The following is a 16,647-nucleotide window of genomic DNA, read 5'->3' as shown; positions in this document are numbered from 1 at the left end:
TTTTAAGGCAGCATGATAAAAAAGGAAAAGCCAAGGCCAGACAAGATCTAGTTTTAAGTCCTCACACTGACAATTAGGAAGGTTTTGAACTTGGACCAATCACTTACTACTGCTGGACTTCAGTTTCTTCAGCTGTTCAATGGGTCAGTGCCGCTGGTCTTGCAGGATTCCAATGGGATTACATAATGGATGGAAAACTTTCAAAATTGACAAGTGTACACTTAATGCTGTGCATCCCATTTCATAACATTTGTTTCCGTCAGTGCTCTCACTTCTCCATGCAGTGGTGTGATTCTAGGCTCTGGCAAAAGCTTATGAGAACTTGGGAGCTCATTTCCTTTGGTCAGATTCCATGAAGTAGTTCTTGCTTTTCCACGAGAATTTAGCCTTGCCTTGATCCACTCCAGAACTTTGCACCTATTTGTCTCTATTTCAGTGACAATAATAATTACTAATATAATAATAATAATAATAATAATAACATATACATATATATTATCATAGTCTGTGGGTTACATGAGTCTAGAGATTTGAGGAAGGTTCAACTTTGTTTCTGTCACAGATGATAAAACCATGTTTGAGGGGCTGAGGGCACTGCTTGTCTAAGGTAGAGACTGCAGTAAGAGCTCTAACGGATTTGAAAAGGAAAGGAAAATTGAGTCTATCACCCTTCCATTCTAATTTGTAGAGGCTCATAGTACACCTGCACAATCAATTCAAAGATAAATTCTTGATTATTTTATTGTCTATGTCACATCCTTCCTATCTATCTATCTATCTATCTTCCTATCTATCATTTACCTACATCGTTTTGGATTTTTGAGATTAGGTCTTGTTCTTAGCCCAGGGTTGCCTTAAAATCACAGTCCTTCTGCATCAGCCTCCTGGGTGCTGATAAGCCTAGAGTATAGAGTACAGGGCATAGGCACGAACTGCTTTTCTATGATTAATATAAGAGAATGGCTCTAATCTTTGTGCTCAGCTCATGAGGAAACTTGGGAGATTTCCTGGGTTTGCCTACCTGCGCTTCTCCGTGAGAATGTCAGAGTTCACCTCCCCTTACCTTAACTGTCACCTTTACTACAACCAGGAAGAAATGAAATCTGTCCAAAGTTCTATATCTCGCTGTCCCTTTTAGAAAAGTCGCCCATGGTCTTTAAATAGATGACTAGTAAGAACAGTGGCCATCACAAATTATAGTGAGGGTATGCAGACTATTCCTTTCAAAACCCCTGTGAGAGACAGTAGTATTGGGATTGTGTAGCGGTACTTTCATTGAGGAAGAAAATGAGCACAGTTTTGCATGTTATGGGATGTGAAATCTATGCTTTTGGTTCTTATAATCGCCTTCATCTGCATGTTATAACCTAGATGAGCTAACCTTTAATTCTGTGAGAATCTCTAGTTTGCTCATCATTTCATATACGTAACTAACAACCAAGGGTCACACAGCAGCAGACCTTGGCTTTGCTTTTCCTAGGGAAGCCCTTTCACCTGAGTCCAGTTTCTTCATTTGTAGTGTGAGGATGATGATGTAACCCACCTGACAGGGTTGGTGTGACCAAGTGTTATTATACACACACGTGTCAGTTTGATAAATGTCCTGCTGTATGCTTGACAACACATTTAGCTGAAATACAGTAACAAAACTCCCTTGGGACAGAGCCTACAAATTTACTAGATACATGAAGCTAGGTGATAGATCATGAATGAGTGGCGTGGCTGCTGTCCTTGCAGAGCCAGTCATTCTAGTAGGAAAAAAAAAAAAACTATGTAAGTATATGATTATGCTTAAGTAGTTCATCACCGAAAGTTGAATGAACATTGTTAATGGATAGAAGCTGGGATACTTTTGCAGAAAAGTTATACTAATTAGCATTCTTCAGAAGAACAGTTAGAAAGACTATAGATTAAAAGGAGATTTCTACATTGGCTTATGTAATACCAGATGAGCAGTCCAAAAGAGGGAGTATGCGTGCCTGAGAGACTGAGAACACAGAAGCTCAGCCCACGAGGGTAGGTAGCCCAGCAGTCCTAATTTGGTGCTGAAGGTCTGAAGAACTCCTAGTCTTCAGTTCACGTTGGAGGGCTGAAGAATCTGCGTTCCACTCCCATCAGAGGATTTGGCAGTGGAAGTTGTAGAGTCAATGTGCCTCACCTGCAAGGAGCCATGGTGGGCACAGCAGGGCTTTCTCTCAGAACTTGTTATGTCTCAGCTGCTGTTGGAAGGTGTCATTTACTCTGGAACAGACCTTCCAAGTTCCATTAATCCTTCCAGGAAATAAAGTCATAGACTCACACAGAGATACATTTATCAGTTGGTACCAGATCTAACCGCGTTGACCAACACCACAGAGGTCAACAATGATGTTGGGCCTTGAGAGAGGAGTCGCTGTTTCTCAGGCAGTGAAGGAGAGCCCAAGTCTGGGTGTGTTTTATGCAGGGTCAGGTGCTCTGACATGGCTTGAATGGAAAGGATGTAGACAGAGCAGGGGTGAAGGGGATTCCAGGAAGGTGCTAAATAAACTATTCTGATTCTAGAGCCGATGCGATGCGTGAGGCTAAGTTTCACACTGCTCGAGGGTACACTTACTTTATTCTGCTCCCAGTACATACATATCTGAGAAAGCCAAGGGAAGATGGAGAGGGCCTGGATGGGCGTGGGAAGGCTGGGAGGGGGACACACAATCAAAGTGAAGCCCACACCATCCATTTCCTTATTCTAAAACTGCCGAACTCCCTGCAAAACTCCCAAGCCAGGTCATGTTGTGATTGTGCCATGAGTACCCTTATATTGATTTGGGGGGCAACCACAACAACACTGTAGTCAGCACAACCTAGGTGAACCTCATTGTCAGCCCCCACTGCGCTACTGACGATTGCTGCTTTCCACTTGTTCTTTAAGTCTCTGCACCCCATTTCCCCATGGGCTGCCAGATGAGATGCCTTATGGATAGCACGTTGTAAAAGGTAAAGGGACAAGCCATTGTATTTGGTATCCCCACTTTAAAGAGTTTTGTTAGAAAGCATCAATTAAATGGAGCAGCATAGCCCTTGTTACTAGCTCACCAATGGATGGTAGTGTCCTTCAACGAACTAGAGTGGATGGGACGGGATGGGGCAGGGAGTGGGAGGGGGTGGATGGGTAGACCTGTGTGCTTTCCACCTATGGGGTCATACACATCAAAATAGCTAGAAGGGAAAGTTATAAACATATAAAATTATTGTCTGCTAATTCAAAAGGATGTTTTCAAATTTCAAAAAGTATAGGAAACTGACAACAAAAACAACAATGACAAAAGGAAATCGAACCAGAACAGGGAATAGCTGTGACATAAGATTAACACATGTTCCTCCTCTACGGGTGAAATTCCAAGGTCCAGAATTGGGGTTCTACATGGAGGCAGTTTGGGGTGATGGTTCAGAGGGAGCCTTTACAATCAAGTCCATAGGGTGAACTTTTAACTTATGTATTTATTCTTGGACTCTTTAGTTCATCTAAGGTCTCAATTTGTTCATCTGTAAAATGGAGAAAAAAATAAATATTTCAGAGAGTTGTTATCAAGACTGAATGGGATAGCAGAATAAAGTGTTTAAAATAGCAGCAGCTCTTAGCCATTTGGTAAATTTATTCTATTTAATCTATTCTATCTCTTTTTAAATTTTTGAAGAGTATAATGACAATTGCTTTCTAATTGTGTCTCCCTTCCACAGCTTGCTAAAGCCATACCTGTGGACCTTTAAACTTAAACATACATAGTTCCACGTCTCTACCATTCTGCTTCTCCTGATACATCAGAGATCCCAACACAGAGAAGCTCCAGTTCTGGTACAAAAACGGAGGAATTGAAAGTGAGCAGAGATGCTATTTCTAGATTGTCTGTCAAAATGTGTAACGGGAAACAACCAGTACCAAGACCTGAGGTGAGTTGTGTATCAAGATTCTTTCTTTCCAATAATCTATGCTCTTATTAGCAGTGGATAAAAAGTACTAATTAAAAAAAAACTGTATATGATATTTTTACCCCAATGCTTTTTTTTTTACATTTAATGCAATGTACATAGTATAAATAAGTAATGCAATCAAGTTTATCTTTGAAAGAAAAAGTTAATAATCTTACTGGAGAATCGGAGATAAATGGTGCTCTTATTGCATTTATTATAAATCATACCAATCAAAGCTCCTCAGTCTGAAATGTGTCCTTTGAATACACTCAAGTCCTTCCTGGCCCTTTTTACTATCTATGTTCTATATAGTGCCTGATGTAGAACGTAGAATGTAGGCCTGGCCAAAAGTGATGACAACCCTCCATGTCTACTTCCATGCTTCCTGCATCCATGGTGTTCCATCTTGGAGGTTAAAGTCCTAGGTGGCTGTGCACAGGGTCTTTGGGACCTAGAAGGGATTGTCTCACTCAGCACAGGGGTGACAAATGCTTGAAAGAACAGGCTCACACTTGAGACGATGGAAGGATGTCCTCTGGCTCTGTGAGACTTCAAAACCAATGAGCTGTATGAGGAGTGGTGGAAAGAGTTGAAGACCAGGTAGACAGTGAATGTGGGATGCTATTGGAAAGAGTGAGGAGGAAGCAGGCACCATGTAGGTCCTTGTGGTGTCTCACCTGGGCCTGCTGTCAGGAGAGTTTCTTCAAGGTCAGGATCAGATGCTGGTAGAGCATGGTGCAGAGGCTCTGATGACACAGTCAGCATCCTTGTTCCTTGGGAAAGTTAATTCTCTCATTTTGAACCTGCTTTCCAAAGCTTGGCATCTAGAATTGGTGAACAGAGGGGCCTGAAGGGGCCCAGTTAGCTCCTAGCCTTTGCCCCAGGGTCCTATCCTTGTTCTGAACAAAGACTGAAATCTTTTCATGTGCATCAGGTTTCTTTTCCTGCATTCAGTTTTTACCCATCCTCCTCCCTGTCTCTAGTAATTTTGATGACTCCACAATTGGTACCTTCTTCTCAGTGTTAAAACACATGCAGGTCTCCTCAACAAAAGCAAGAAGAATAAAATCCAGGGACTCTTTCAAGACTAGTCTACACACCCACTCTGGTCACCACCTTTCCTTTGAGAAACCTTGTGAAGCTGCCCTCACCTCCAGCAGAGTTGGGATTTATCCTTGTGTCCCTAGAACTCTATGCGTCCTTCTGCATAGAGTAGCCCTGCTACAAGCTGGCATCCTGGGTTGTATTCTCTTCTCTCCCTTAGTAGCCCACAAGTTAGGTCCAGAAATTAAGATCCATTTTTCATCCCTATCCCTGTGCTTGTCACTGGGCCAGGGGCTTAGCAGATGCTCAGGATGCCAATTTTTTTTCATATTTATTGTATTAGTCAGATTTTTCTAGAGGAAAACAGACAGGAAGGTGGAAAGATGGAAGGTAGTTACAGAAAGAAATTTGCCACAGGGAATTAACTAGCTGGCACAGTTATGGAAAATTTGATGTCCCCAGATCCAAAGGTAGCAGGTTGGAATGCCAGGAGAGCCGCTGGTATGTTTCAAGGGCCGAAGACCAGGATGAGCTTGGAAGCAGGAGTCTTTTCCTCTTCTGCTTTCCTCTTCTCCTCATTTCTCCAATGGGGCATCCTTACACTCCAGAAGGAAGCCAATCTTCCCTAGGCCAATGCTGATACTAATGGCATATAGCAACAACTTAGTGGGTACACCCAGAATAATACTTCATCAAATATCGAGGCACCCCATGTCCCCGCTGGACATATAAAATCATCTATCATACTGGCACATCGTATTTTCCAACACCCATCACCAGTTCTATTTTGTTCTATGAAACATTGAACCCAGCTCTCAGAAGCCCCCCTTTCAGCTCCTTCCAGGTCTATGGTCTGCACTGATTTGAAGCTCAATTACTGCTCCTTGCTACTGCCCTGTGTTCTGTGAGCAGGCGGTTTGCTAAAACTGTAAGTTCGTCATATGCTGGACTCTTGTTAGGTCTTGTTTTGGAAACAGGTTAGAGAGAACACTTTAAAAAGCCTTCCCTTGGTACAAAATATGCATAGATTATGCATAAGCCATCAGGTATTGATGATATTGAGCCAGACTGTGTTAGCTTTGCATTGCTGTGGTAAGATGCTTGTGATAAGTAACTCAGGAAAAGGAAAGACTTGTTCTGGCTCAGGGATTCAGCGGTTCCAACTGTGGAGACTCTCACTTTTGGCCCTGTACACATATAAAACTAAGCTTTACTGCAAGTGACTAGAAGCAGAGGGAGAGGAGGAGGAGCTGAGGACCCAATACCCTTTCAAGGCTGGTCCCAATGTCCTCATCAAGGATTCTTCCTCACTTACCTCATTTAAAGGTTCTACCAGCTGTCATAAACTCATCAGCTGGGGCATATACCTTTAACTCATGACACTTTCAGGGGCATTTAAAATACAAACAGACTGGCAATTTCTAATATATATGTATATATTCTTCTTTTGTCATTTTGGAATATGGCAATGTGCTGCAGGCCCATGCCAAGAATTATGAAAGATACAGTAAAAGTAAAATGATAAATAATTACCCAAAGGGTTTATATATCAAGTTAAAAAAAAAAGCAGCATTTATGAAAATTCAGAACATTAGATGAGAGTTCTAGGTAGATCTTAGATTGTATGATGTAGATAACAAGCTCAGGAGGAAATAGGAGAAAGAAAGGGCCTCTATGAAATATGAAGTTGCTTTGTCCATTTGTGTTGCTGTAACAAAACACTGGAGGCCGAGTACCTTATAAAGCAAAGAGGTTTGTTAGGTTTATAGTTATGGAGGGTAAAAACTCAAGATCAGTTGGCCCTATCTGCTCAGTTCCTTGTGAGAGCCATCTTGTTGGGCCACAGCATAGAGCATGACATCATGTGGTGGAAGGGCACGGAAAAGATTCAAAGGAAAAGGAGGAGGAGAAGGAGGAGGAAGAAGAGGAAGATAAAAGACAATCACATGACAATAAGCAGAAGGTTGCACAGTGTCCGGGATTGCATGATAACAGCCCACTCTGTGCACTAATCCCAGTATAATCCACCCATTGGAGAGACTGACTTTCATCAACTCTGAGGGTGGGACCTCCACCTATTTATTAAACAAGTGATTCTCAACCTGGAGGTCGTGAGCCCTCAGACTCGAATATACATTACGACTCATAACAGTAGCAAGTTTACAGTTATGAAGTAGTAACGAAATAATTTTATGGTTGGGTCACTACAACGTGAGGAACTGTGTTACAGGGTCGCAGCATTAGGAGGGTTGAGAATTACTGTTCTAAATGGTCCACCACCCTCAACCATACAGAGGACCGGCCTTTGGTATCTGAATCTGTGAAGGACACGCTCAGGCCAGGTCTAAACCTTAGCAGATGCTAATTTGTCTGGCTTCCTCTGCAGCCTCATCAGGTGACCAGATCCTGGCCATGCAGGTGTAAGCAGTACCTTTGTGAAGGGTTTCAGGGGGCATGCTTCATGGCTGCTGTCTCAGCGGGATGTTGTGTGTTTTTCTTGGCCTTTTCTGTTCTGGTTGCCTGGACCCCAGAGGAGACCCTGGAACCCCAGCAGCCACCATGAGGGTGGAGGCTATGTGCTAAGAATGGTAAAACAGAAAAGATGTGAGCTGTCCTGGTTCCTGGAGTCTTTGTAGAGCTGCCCTCCCCACCCCAGACTGCTCATTTCTGGATGTCTTTTACATGAAAGAATAGACTGGCCGGTGTGGCTTTAAACCTCTCAACAGAGGTTTTTTTTTTTTTTTTTTCTTTTGGATTTTTTATTTTATGTAGCAGAACATAATCCTAGCTGAAACAGATATGAGTTAATTTTTGCAAAAGAATAAAAAGAAAGTATTGTCTTGAACTCAAGGCAAAATTTTTTTCTTAGTTACAAAAGGGCATTTATACTAATATCTGAGGCATGAGTGAGAAATGACTCTCAGATCTATTTGGTATTACGAATATAAACTCTATCCCATTTTTCCATTTTCTTTTCCATCACTCGGAATCCTTCGGTGATGTGTGGCTTTGGCTTGTCTTCCCATGCAAGGATGATTTTCCTGTAAATTAGAGCAAAAAAAGAAGAAAGCCTTGTAAATCACCTCGCTCACTTAACTCGCCCATTGTCCTCTCTCTGCAGGAAGCCTACAGGTTGCAGAAGAAAATGGCTGGTGGGAATGCAGCCTGGAGGATAATGCAGTTTTGAAATGAGGTGAGAATACGTGAAATTAGTGTAACAGCAGCCGATGCTGGCTCTCCGCTCCCCAAACCTAAAATTGGGGAAATCACTGAGAAGAGGCCTTTGTTTTAAATGAACCCAGACAAGGCACATCCTTCTCTGAACCGCATTAAATGAGAAGCAAAGAGGCCCCTGGGATGCTCAGTCAGTGTCCCCAGCTCTTCTGTCCATCTCCCCGCAGTGTAACCCATCAGGCCACAGGGGGGACCATTTTGTACTCATGGGCTACAGTGTGCTTAGAGAAATGTCCCTTTTTAGGGCTTTAATAATTTAGAAAAGCCACTCACCCAGAATATGGACACCAAAATCATGGCACAATTCTAAAACCCTGCAGTTGTCTTTTAAGAAAAGCCAGAATTCATTAACAAAATCAATGAATCAATGTGTGTGTGTGTGTGTGTGTGTGTGTGTGTGTGGTGTGTGCTTGTGTGCATGTGTACATGCATGTGTGTGTGTGTTGATAGTGTATGTGTGTGTATATGTGTATATGTGCATGTGAACATTCATGTATGTGGTAGTTGTAGTGATGGTGATGTGTGTGTGTGTGTGTGTGTGTGTGTGTGTGTGTGTGGTGGAACAATTGCTGACGATTTCTGAAGTAGAGAGCAGTAGGGTTTGGAAAGCAACTAACTATACTTTATGGGGGAAAAATGGGCACAGTGAACCTTCTAGACAGGCACTGTGGTCTATGGGCAGCAGAAAGAAACCTTGGGGTGTGGGGGGATCCCTGTAGGACCTGCAACTCATAGAGGGGTCATCTGGGCTGGGTCTGGGAGCCTCCCTCTCCTTAGCTGGGAACACTAGAACAAGATTCTCAGAGCTAGTATTTGGAGACCCTAAAATTGAATAGCAAGACACTTGATGCCCTAGGCTTAGAGGTCACCGGGTGTCCCTTCCATGCTTTGTACTTTGTATGTAAGGCCATCACAAAGTTGCACACAGTCTCAAAGGGATAGACATCCACCCATCACTGCAGCAGTACAGGACTAAGGTTTCATTGTTTGAAGTGTACCTACGATGGGACATGTTATTGTTACCATATTGGCTGTCTTAGGAAAAGCACTTTGGTAGGAGGGGAATGAGAACTTTATCAGTCTTCTAACCAGCCCCAGGGCCTGCCTTTGTAGCACTGCCCCTCCAAGCTGGGAAGGCTTCAGGAGGGAAGATTCCACACCCACCCCCCCTTCCCCCCATAGGTGGGGCTGAGTCAGCCCCACTGAGCTCATGAACCTTGCAGAAATGAAAAGAGTCAAATATAGTCACATTTCCAGGTTCCAGAACATTCAGTAAACTCTGTGCTTTTCTAAAAATAAAATGGTTTTGAGGAAACTGCTCTCGCCTGTCTTTGTCCACTGAAAGCCAGGCCATCTTAAACGCAGGTTTCCATGGCAGTGGGATTCTGTGCTAATGCCTTCCAGTTACAGCCAATCTCAAGCCTTGGAGTGGGAGGGCCAGGCAAAGCATGCTGGGAGCTGGCCTCCAGACAGCATAGTCTCTACTAATGCCATACTGACAGGAGTTCATATTGAGGTGAATAAAATTCTTGGTTTGTGGGTGTAAACAAGGTCACATTACTAGGAATAAAAATTGTGTCTCAGGTGTCCGTACTACCAACAGAAGGCTGAGGTTCCCTCAGGTGTTCTTACTGAACATATACCTCTTTAACTTTTGTTACAAGCCATTTGGATAAAGTTTTCTACCCCAAAGCCATTCAAAGGTGGGCCTCTCCTCACTTTCTCACTGTTAGTGAGGACCCTGTCAGTGCCTTAGGGAACAGAGCAGCTCAGGAAGTAGAGGGTGGCAGAGGAACGGCTATTTCCCACCCCATCCTCTCTTCCTAGGTCTCTGATTTGGGGGTCTCACTGTTACTAGGGTACCAGAGAATACTGTTTAAGCTCTTCCACTTCCACAGTCTCCTAGGACCCTGCAAACCTTTCTCTTCTCAAGGCTCCAACTTAAATCAACTTAAAAATAGATGTTGGTAGAAAGCCTACCCTCCCCAGGCCATTGGTTGTCTCCAGACTTTATGGCTGGTCCTCAAGCTCCGAACACAAAATAAACCCAAATGCAAATCTCCACTACATTTCTTAAAGTGAAAGAACACCTCAGTGTTTTCCCAAGAAACAACTCTAATCTTACAGGATTGATACACTATACTAGTGTGGCATCCATCTTTCCTGGAGGTCCAAGGGACTAAATGAGAGCTGAAGATGTGGGACGGGACAGGGATGGGCATCCTGAGCAGTAACGCTGGATCTCTTTGGAGTCACTTTCTGATGACAGGTCACCAAGGTTGGCCGGGACACTCTAGACTGTAGATGGCTTTCCATCTCTGTCATGGCAGTACGATGGACTGGTGTAGCATTTGTCACACTTTATAACACCACTTTAAAGACAGTCCTCCCCACAAAACGTCGGTTATGCTAGCGAAATGCCTGGCATAGGGAAGATACCCTATAAATATTTATGGGCAAACAAGTATCGATGGCTTAATATGACTCTGATGGAGGAGGCCTCCTCCCATCCTAAAGGATATTTGGGAATGCGGGGACATTTTTGGTTGTCACAATACTAGGAAGTGATGTTCTACCTTTAATGACTAGAGCCACAGGCACTGAGCATCTTACAATCTTCCCTGCTTCAAAGGCTCTTTCTCTGAGAATAACTGCAAGTGAGGTCACATTTCAGGAGTCCCCAGGCCCTAAAGCCCTCAGATTCAACTAAGAACAGTTTAGTTACCTGCGACCTTGCTATTTGAGTTTTGGGATCTGTGATGGTTTGAATGAGAATGACCCTCATAGGCTCATATGCTTGAGTTCTTGATTTCCAGTTGGTGGAACTGTTTGGGAAACATTAGAAGGTGTGGCCTTGTTGGAGGAGGGGGTGTGTCACTGGGGGTGGAGTTTGAGGTCTTAAAACGTCTTGCCATTCTCAGTTAGTGTTCTTTCTCTGTCTTTCTGTCTCTGTGTCTTTCTGTGTCTCTGTCTGTCTGTCTCTCAATGTAAGCTTTTAGCAATGCTTTGGCACTGTGCCTGCATGCTTGCTGCCATGCTCCCTCTGAATCTATACACCTCCCCAAAACTTGGTATCCTATAAGTCGCCTATCACAACTTTTAAAAAACTTGCTGTCCAATGCCTGCTTAGAATAAGTTTTTATAAAGTTGCTACCATGACACACACACACACACACACGCTATTCTGATTTCTGTGAGACCCATTTATATTATGTCTTTTCCACATCTCCATGCAGCATAGCTATGCTGTTTAACAACTGAAAAATATTCTCTTGCTTTTACATGCCCTCTCATCCTATTGCAGATTGAGGTGGTCCTAATAAATATTCTTGTACAAACAGTTTTTAGTGTTGCTACTTTGTCAAAGTAGCATGAGCACTGTGCCTCCCGCTCTGAGTTCCTTACTGATATCCCAAAAGGCTGCTATGATTTGCAATGCCTTTAGATGTATGTGAGAATCCATTTTTATAGCCTTTAATGATATGCTTCTCTTTAATTAGCAGATATCGGGTACTGAAGGGGTGTCTCAGTCAGCAAAGTGCTTGCCACTAGAGCATAATGATCTGAATTCAGATTCTCCATGCCCACGTAGAGATCTGACTAATGTAGCTGTAACCCTAGCCCTGGGGAGGCAGAGACAGGAAGGTTTCTGAGGTTTGCTTGCTGGCTACTTTTGCAGAATTTGTCAGCACTGGGTCCATTAAGAGATTTTATCTAAAAAATAAGGTGGAAGACAGAAGAGGGAGATGCTGACACTGACCTCTGTCCCTCACATGCATATTTAAGGGCATATGTGTTCATAACACACATGAGCATGGATATACATGTGAAATCAACATACATGCAGAAATTGGTATGTATAAAAAGATATAAAGGAAAATGTAAAAATTTGAATATATATATATATTTCTTTTTGGTTTTTTGAGACAGGGTTTCTCTGTGTAGCCCTGGCTGTCCTGGAACTCACTCTGTAGACCATGCTAGCCTCAAACTCAGAAATCCGCCTGCCTCTACCTCCCAAGTGCTGGGATTAAAGTCGTGAGCCACCACCGCCTGGCTAATTTGAGTATATTTTAATGTCAAATATTGTTTTTTATATATTTCTCTTCATACTTCTTCTATTACAAATGTTCATATAATCAAACGTTCCCCTACACATGCTTGTAGTACTATCATAAAATAAATAGAATACTGGGATGTAAGTGGTTTGATCAGAGAAATGGCAAAAGGGAGTCCCTTAGTGGGAGGGGGAGTGAGGTGAATATTAGAAAAGGAGAGAGAGAGGTAAAATAGCCACATGGATGGCTGCAAACGCTATAAGTAGCTATTTACCTAAAAAGGCCCTCTGATGCACTCAATACAGTGTACATACATGCACATATATATGTACATGTACATATATAGTTTTAATGAATGTTTCTCATTTGGGTTGATGTGCTTTCTCAAGAGTGAAAGATCGTCTTACAAAAATCCAATGCCATACATGAGACTCCTCCTTTTGAATTGTTAGCCAAGGGATGTCTGAGAGACACCCATGTCATACAGCAACTGCTACTGCCCTTGGTTACCCCCTAGAGGTGGAAGGTAATGGAAGCTAATCCTCTATTGGTAAATGTTGTGTTAGAATCTCGGCTCAAGTCCAGGCAGACCACATCAGGCCAATACTGTTCCACGTGGGAGGTTTATTGTAGGGGAAGAGGGCAAAAAGTGGCAACAAAGACGGAGAGGAAAGAGAGGACAGAGGTCAGGAGGGTCTGCCTTTTATTTAGGTTTTGATGTAACTGCTCTCGCAGGTAAAGGTGGGAAGTGAGTTAAGTGGATTCTGGGAATGTATGGCAATTGCCATGGCAACAGATGTGCGGGGTGGGGGTGGGGGTGGGGTCCCTGTTGCCTATGGGTGGCCTTACTGGGTTTGGAGGCTATCTGCAAAGCCGATTCCTGATACCAACAGTAAAGACATCATGTACTGCAGAAACAGAAAAGATGTCTTCTCCCTGATAACTCATGGTATCAGAAGTCACCATTCCAAGAGAGGGAAGCAACTAACAGTCATACCTAGCTTTGACATCTATGTACCTTTCCTCTCCCTCTTCCTCTTCTTTCCCTCCCTGTCCCCCTTCCCCTCCTCCTCTCCCTCTCCCTTCCTCTCTACCTTTCCCTCTTCCTCCACCTCTCCCTTTTGGTTTTGTTGGGAGGGTCTTACAGTGTACTCTAAGATCTCAAATTCACTGATGTCTAATTAACTACATGCTACGAGCATGGCATGTTAACCCTATGAGTACAGTAGTGGCACATATGTCAGTGGTAACCAACTTCTCTCTAATTGGACTTAAGACCTATTCAACAAGAGGGATCCTATGCCGGGCACTGAAAACTACCTAACTAACCAGTACTAGTGAAGTCATGGTTATTGTAGGAGAACCTATAACCACTAATTTGCTCAACCAACATAATTCCTACCAACAATCTACAAACATTTGTCTTTATACTCACAGATCAGTGTAGTCTTCCCACCTCATCAAGAAAACATCTTTGCAGAAAACCACAAATAATCAATAGGTAAAGTTGTGAAGCTGCTGGGCTTCACAGTGGACATATCTACACAATGGACATATCTACAATGGACATATCTACAAAACACTCCCACATTTAAAGCTCAGGGAACAGTGAGGAGGAGGCAGTGGAAAGATTGTAAGAGCCAGAGGATTGGGGCGTTTGTTCTGAGATAGTGTCTCCTAGAAACAGCAGAAGCTACCTGAAAAGTCTAACCAACATGAGCTGAACAAGGAGGACCTCAATGAGCAGGCCAAACTGAATAAGGACCAGTCTAACCACAGGCAACTGAGGGAAGCTGGGAGTCAGGGAGGTGACCCTCACCAGGACCCTCACCAGGCAAGAGTACACCGATTCATTGTCCACTGCCAGAGTCAGCCTTAAAAATATACAGACAAGAAACATAAGGACTTAGCAGGTGATACTTAAGAACACATATGTACATACAAGTATGTATGTGTTGTACATACAAGTATGTGTGTCTTGTAACAATGGAGATGGGAAAAGGCCATGAGTTTGAAGGAGAGTGGGAAGATATATATGAGGGCTTAGAGGGAGGAAAGGGAAGAGAGGAATGTAATTAAAATACACTTCAAGAATAACTAACAACAAAAGAATAGTGACCTAGTGCAGGATCTCTAGATTCACTAAATATAACAAAATGGTGGGTCATTTCATGAGCCTGTATATCCACTGTCTTCTAAAGTAACTACGTTTTAACCAACACATCTCTTTTTTACCTGAATGGAGTGGGGTGGTCTCTGATGGTTCCTAGCTCTAAAATTAAATTACTCTACTCAAAAGAGACCAAAGTCAACTGTATACCATATTATAACATATTGTGCCCGCTATCAGAATAGCTAAATATATGAGTTTTGCAATCAGAATTGCTAAATACCTGAATTCTGACATGGAGGCATCTGGAATTCTCTGCCCCTGCCCCTGCTTCTGCCCCTGCCCCTGCCCCTGCCCCTGCCCCTGCCCCTGCCCCTGCCCCTGCCCCTGCCCCTGCCCCTGCCCCTGCCCCTGCCCCTGCCCCTGCCCCTGCCCCTGCCCCTGCCCCAGCCTCAGCCCCAGCCTCTGCCCTCTCCCTCTGCCTCTCCCTCTTCCTTTCCCTCTTCCTCTCTCTCTGCCTCTACCTCTCCTCCACCTGTCCCTCTGCCTCTCCCTCTCCCCCTCTCTTCCAACTTTTCTCTCTCTCTCTTTTGGTTTTGTTGGAAGGGTCTTGCAATGTACCCTAAGATCTCAAACTCACTATTCTCATGACTGATCCTTCAGAGCACTGTCATGACAGGCGTGTGCTTCCATGCTCTGTTGGAATTCTTCACAGATTTCAAAGACTCTCATGATTGCAGAGGCAGAGGGAAACTTCTCATCTGTTCACTCCATCCTTAACCTATTCATTTATCTAGCAGATGTTTTAGGGTAACCTAGCATACCCTGGCCTCCATCACTGGCACTTTGCAGGTATCAATGAAGACAATACTGTTGCAGAGGCTCCATGGTCAGGTGGAGAAGACAGAGGGATGCAGTGCTCCCGGGACAGACTTGTGATATGGTCAACAGCACAGTCAGCCCCCATTTAGGAGGGCTTCTCAGAGGAGGAGACATGGGAGTTAGGACTTATGGGAAAGAAGAGGAAGGTTTTGCCAACAGGAAGACGGGAGAGTGGGTTGAGAGGACATTTTTTGGCATGTAGAAAAAGACATTTGGGAAGCGTGAGATTATACAAAGGCAATTACTGATAGTAGTAAGAAGTCAGGTCTCTGGAATGTATTGTGCATTGGGCACAAATAGAGCTGGACAGATAAATGGGGGTTAGATGGTATGCTGGGCAAGCATCTGCTTTTTTTTTTTTTTTTTTTTTTTTGTCTTCTCGGAAACTGGGGAACTGAGATACAGCAGAGAGGCAGCCAGAGGGTTTTAAGCAAGGGAGTGGCATGGCTGGAGAATTCTCTTTTCTTTTGAAAGATCACTTCTGGGAATTTACAAGTGCCATTAGGATGTACTCATCTCAAAGCTGGGGGCTCATATGGTAAACACAAGGATTCTGGTTTGAGGCATTGATTGTTTGGGACTCAATGTAACGTTGAGTGTCATCACTGTGTTCCCTATGAATAAATGGCAGGTCTCTGAAAAGTTGGGATGCATAGGATATGCTTGTTTTAAAGTAATGTGTTAGTTTAAAATAACATATACATCGTTTTTCCTTCAAACTTTAGGTATGTTTTCCAGTGAAACACCTCTACATTTACAGTGGATTCCACTGTGAGTAGGTAAAAAAAAATTACAGCAAATGCAATGATGTCACAGTTGTATCATAAGTCCTATAGTCACATTATTTAGTGTTGTGTATCTCAGATCTCAAGGCAGAAGGAAGGATAAGATGGTAGAGTCATGGTGCACCTTAGATTCAGACAGAGCCACTAGGTTTTCATTGAGGAAAGCAAGCGCCACATGCCAGTTTCTAGTTTAAAATACCACTGCCAGTATGGTGATGTAAGTCATATGGCAATCCCTTGTGTGCAGATAGTCTGTGTACTTATGGAATACACACAGTGCAGTGGTATCTTCACTTAGATAGGAATCAACTTTAAGAAAAGTCGTAACTAGTTTTTGAGGGATGAATCAGACCTAGTTATTTTCCATTTGCTCTTGACTATGTTCCCGTAGCTTGCCAACCCTGCCTTGTATTCTATTTCAGATCAGTGGCCCTTGCCAAGTACGTTCCCTGGGCTTGGGGCTTCCTCGGTCTTCATTGATTTGTTGATTGATTGATCAACTATTGATTGATTGGTTGATCGATTTGATTGATTGATTGATTGATTGATGGTAGGCTCTGGCAGGCTCTGGCAAGTACTTAGAGGATGT

General features: G+C 43.3%; 1 long non-coding RNA gene across 1 annotated transcript in view; it reads left to right on the top strand.

Moving 5' to 3' along the window:
* Window positions 1–3,720: 3,720 nt before the first annotated feature.
* LOC143441110 (uncharacterized) overlaps window positions 3,721–16,647 on the top strand; it is a 33,185-nt gene continuing 20,258 nt past the window's right edge. Inside the window, exons 1-2 of the long non-coding RNA XR_013108338.1 lie at window positions 3,721–3,924; window positions 8,111–8,182. This is a non-coding gene — a long non-coding RNA (uncharacterized LOC143441110). The remainder of the gene's footprint in view (window positions 3,925–8,110; window positions 8,183–16,647) is intronic.

This window comes from Arvicanthis niloticus, chromosome 1 (assembly GCF_011762505.2).
Source record: "Arvicanthis niloticus isolate mArvNil1 chromosome 1, mArvNil1.pat.X, whole genome shotgun sequence".
Lineage (NCBI taxonomy): Eukaryota > Metazoa > Chordata > Mammalia > Rodentia > Muridae > Arvicanthis > Arvicanthis niloticus.
The sequence above is the reverse complement of the archived record's forward strand: the minus strand, read 5'-3'. Positions and strand labels throughout refer to the sequence as shown.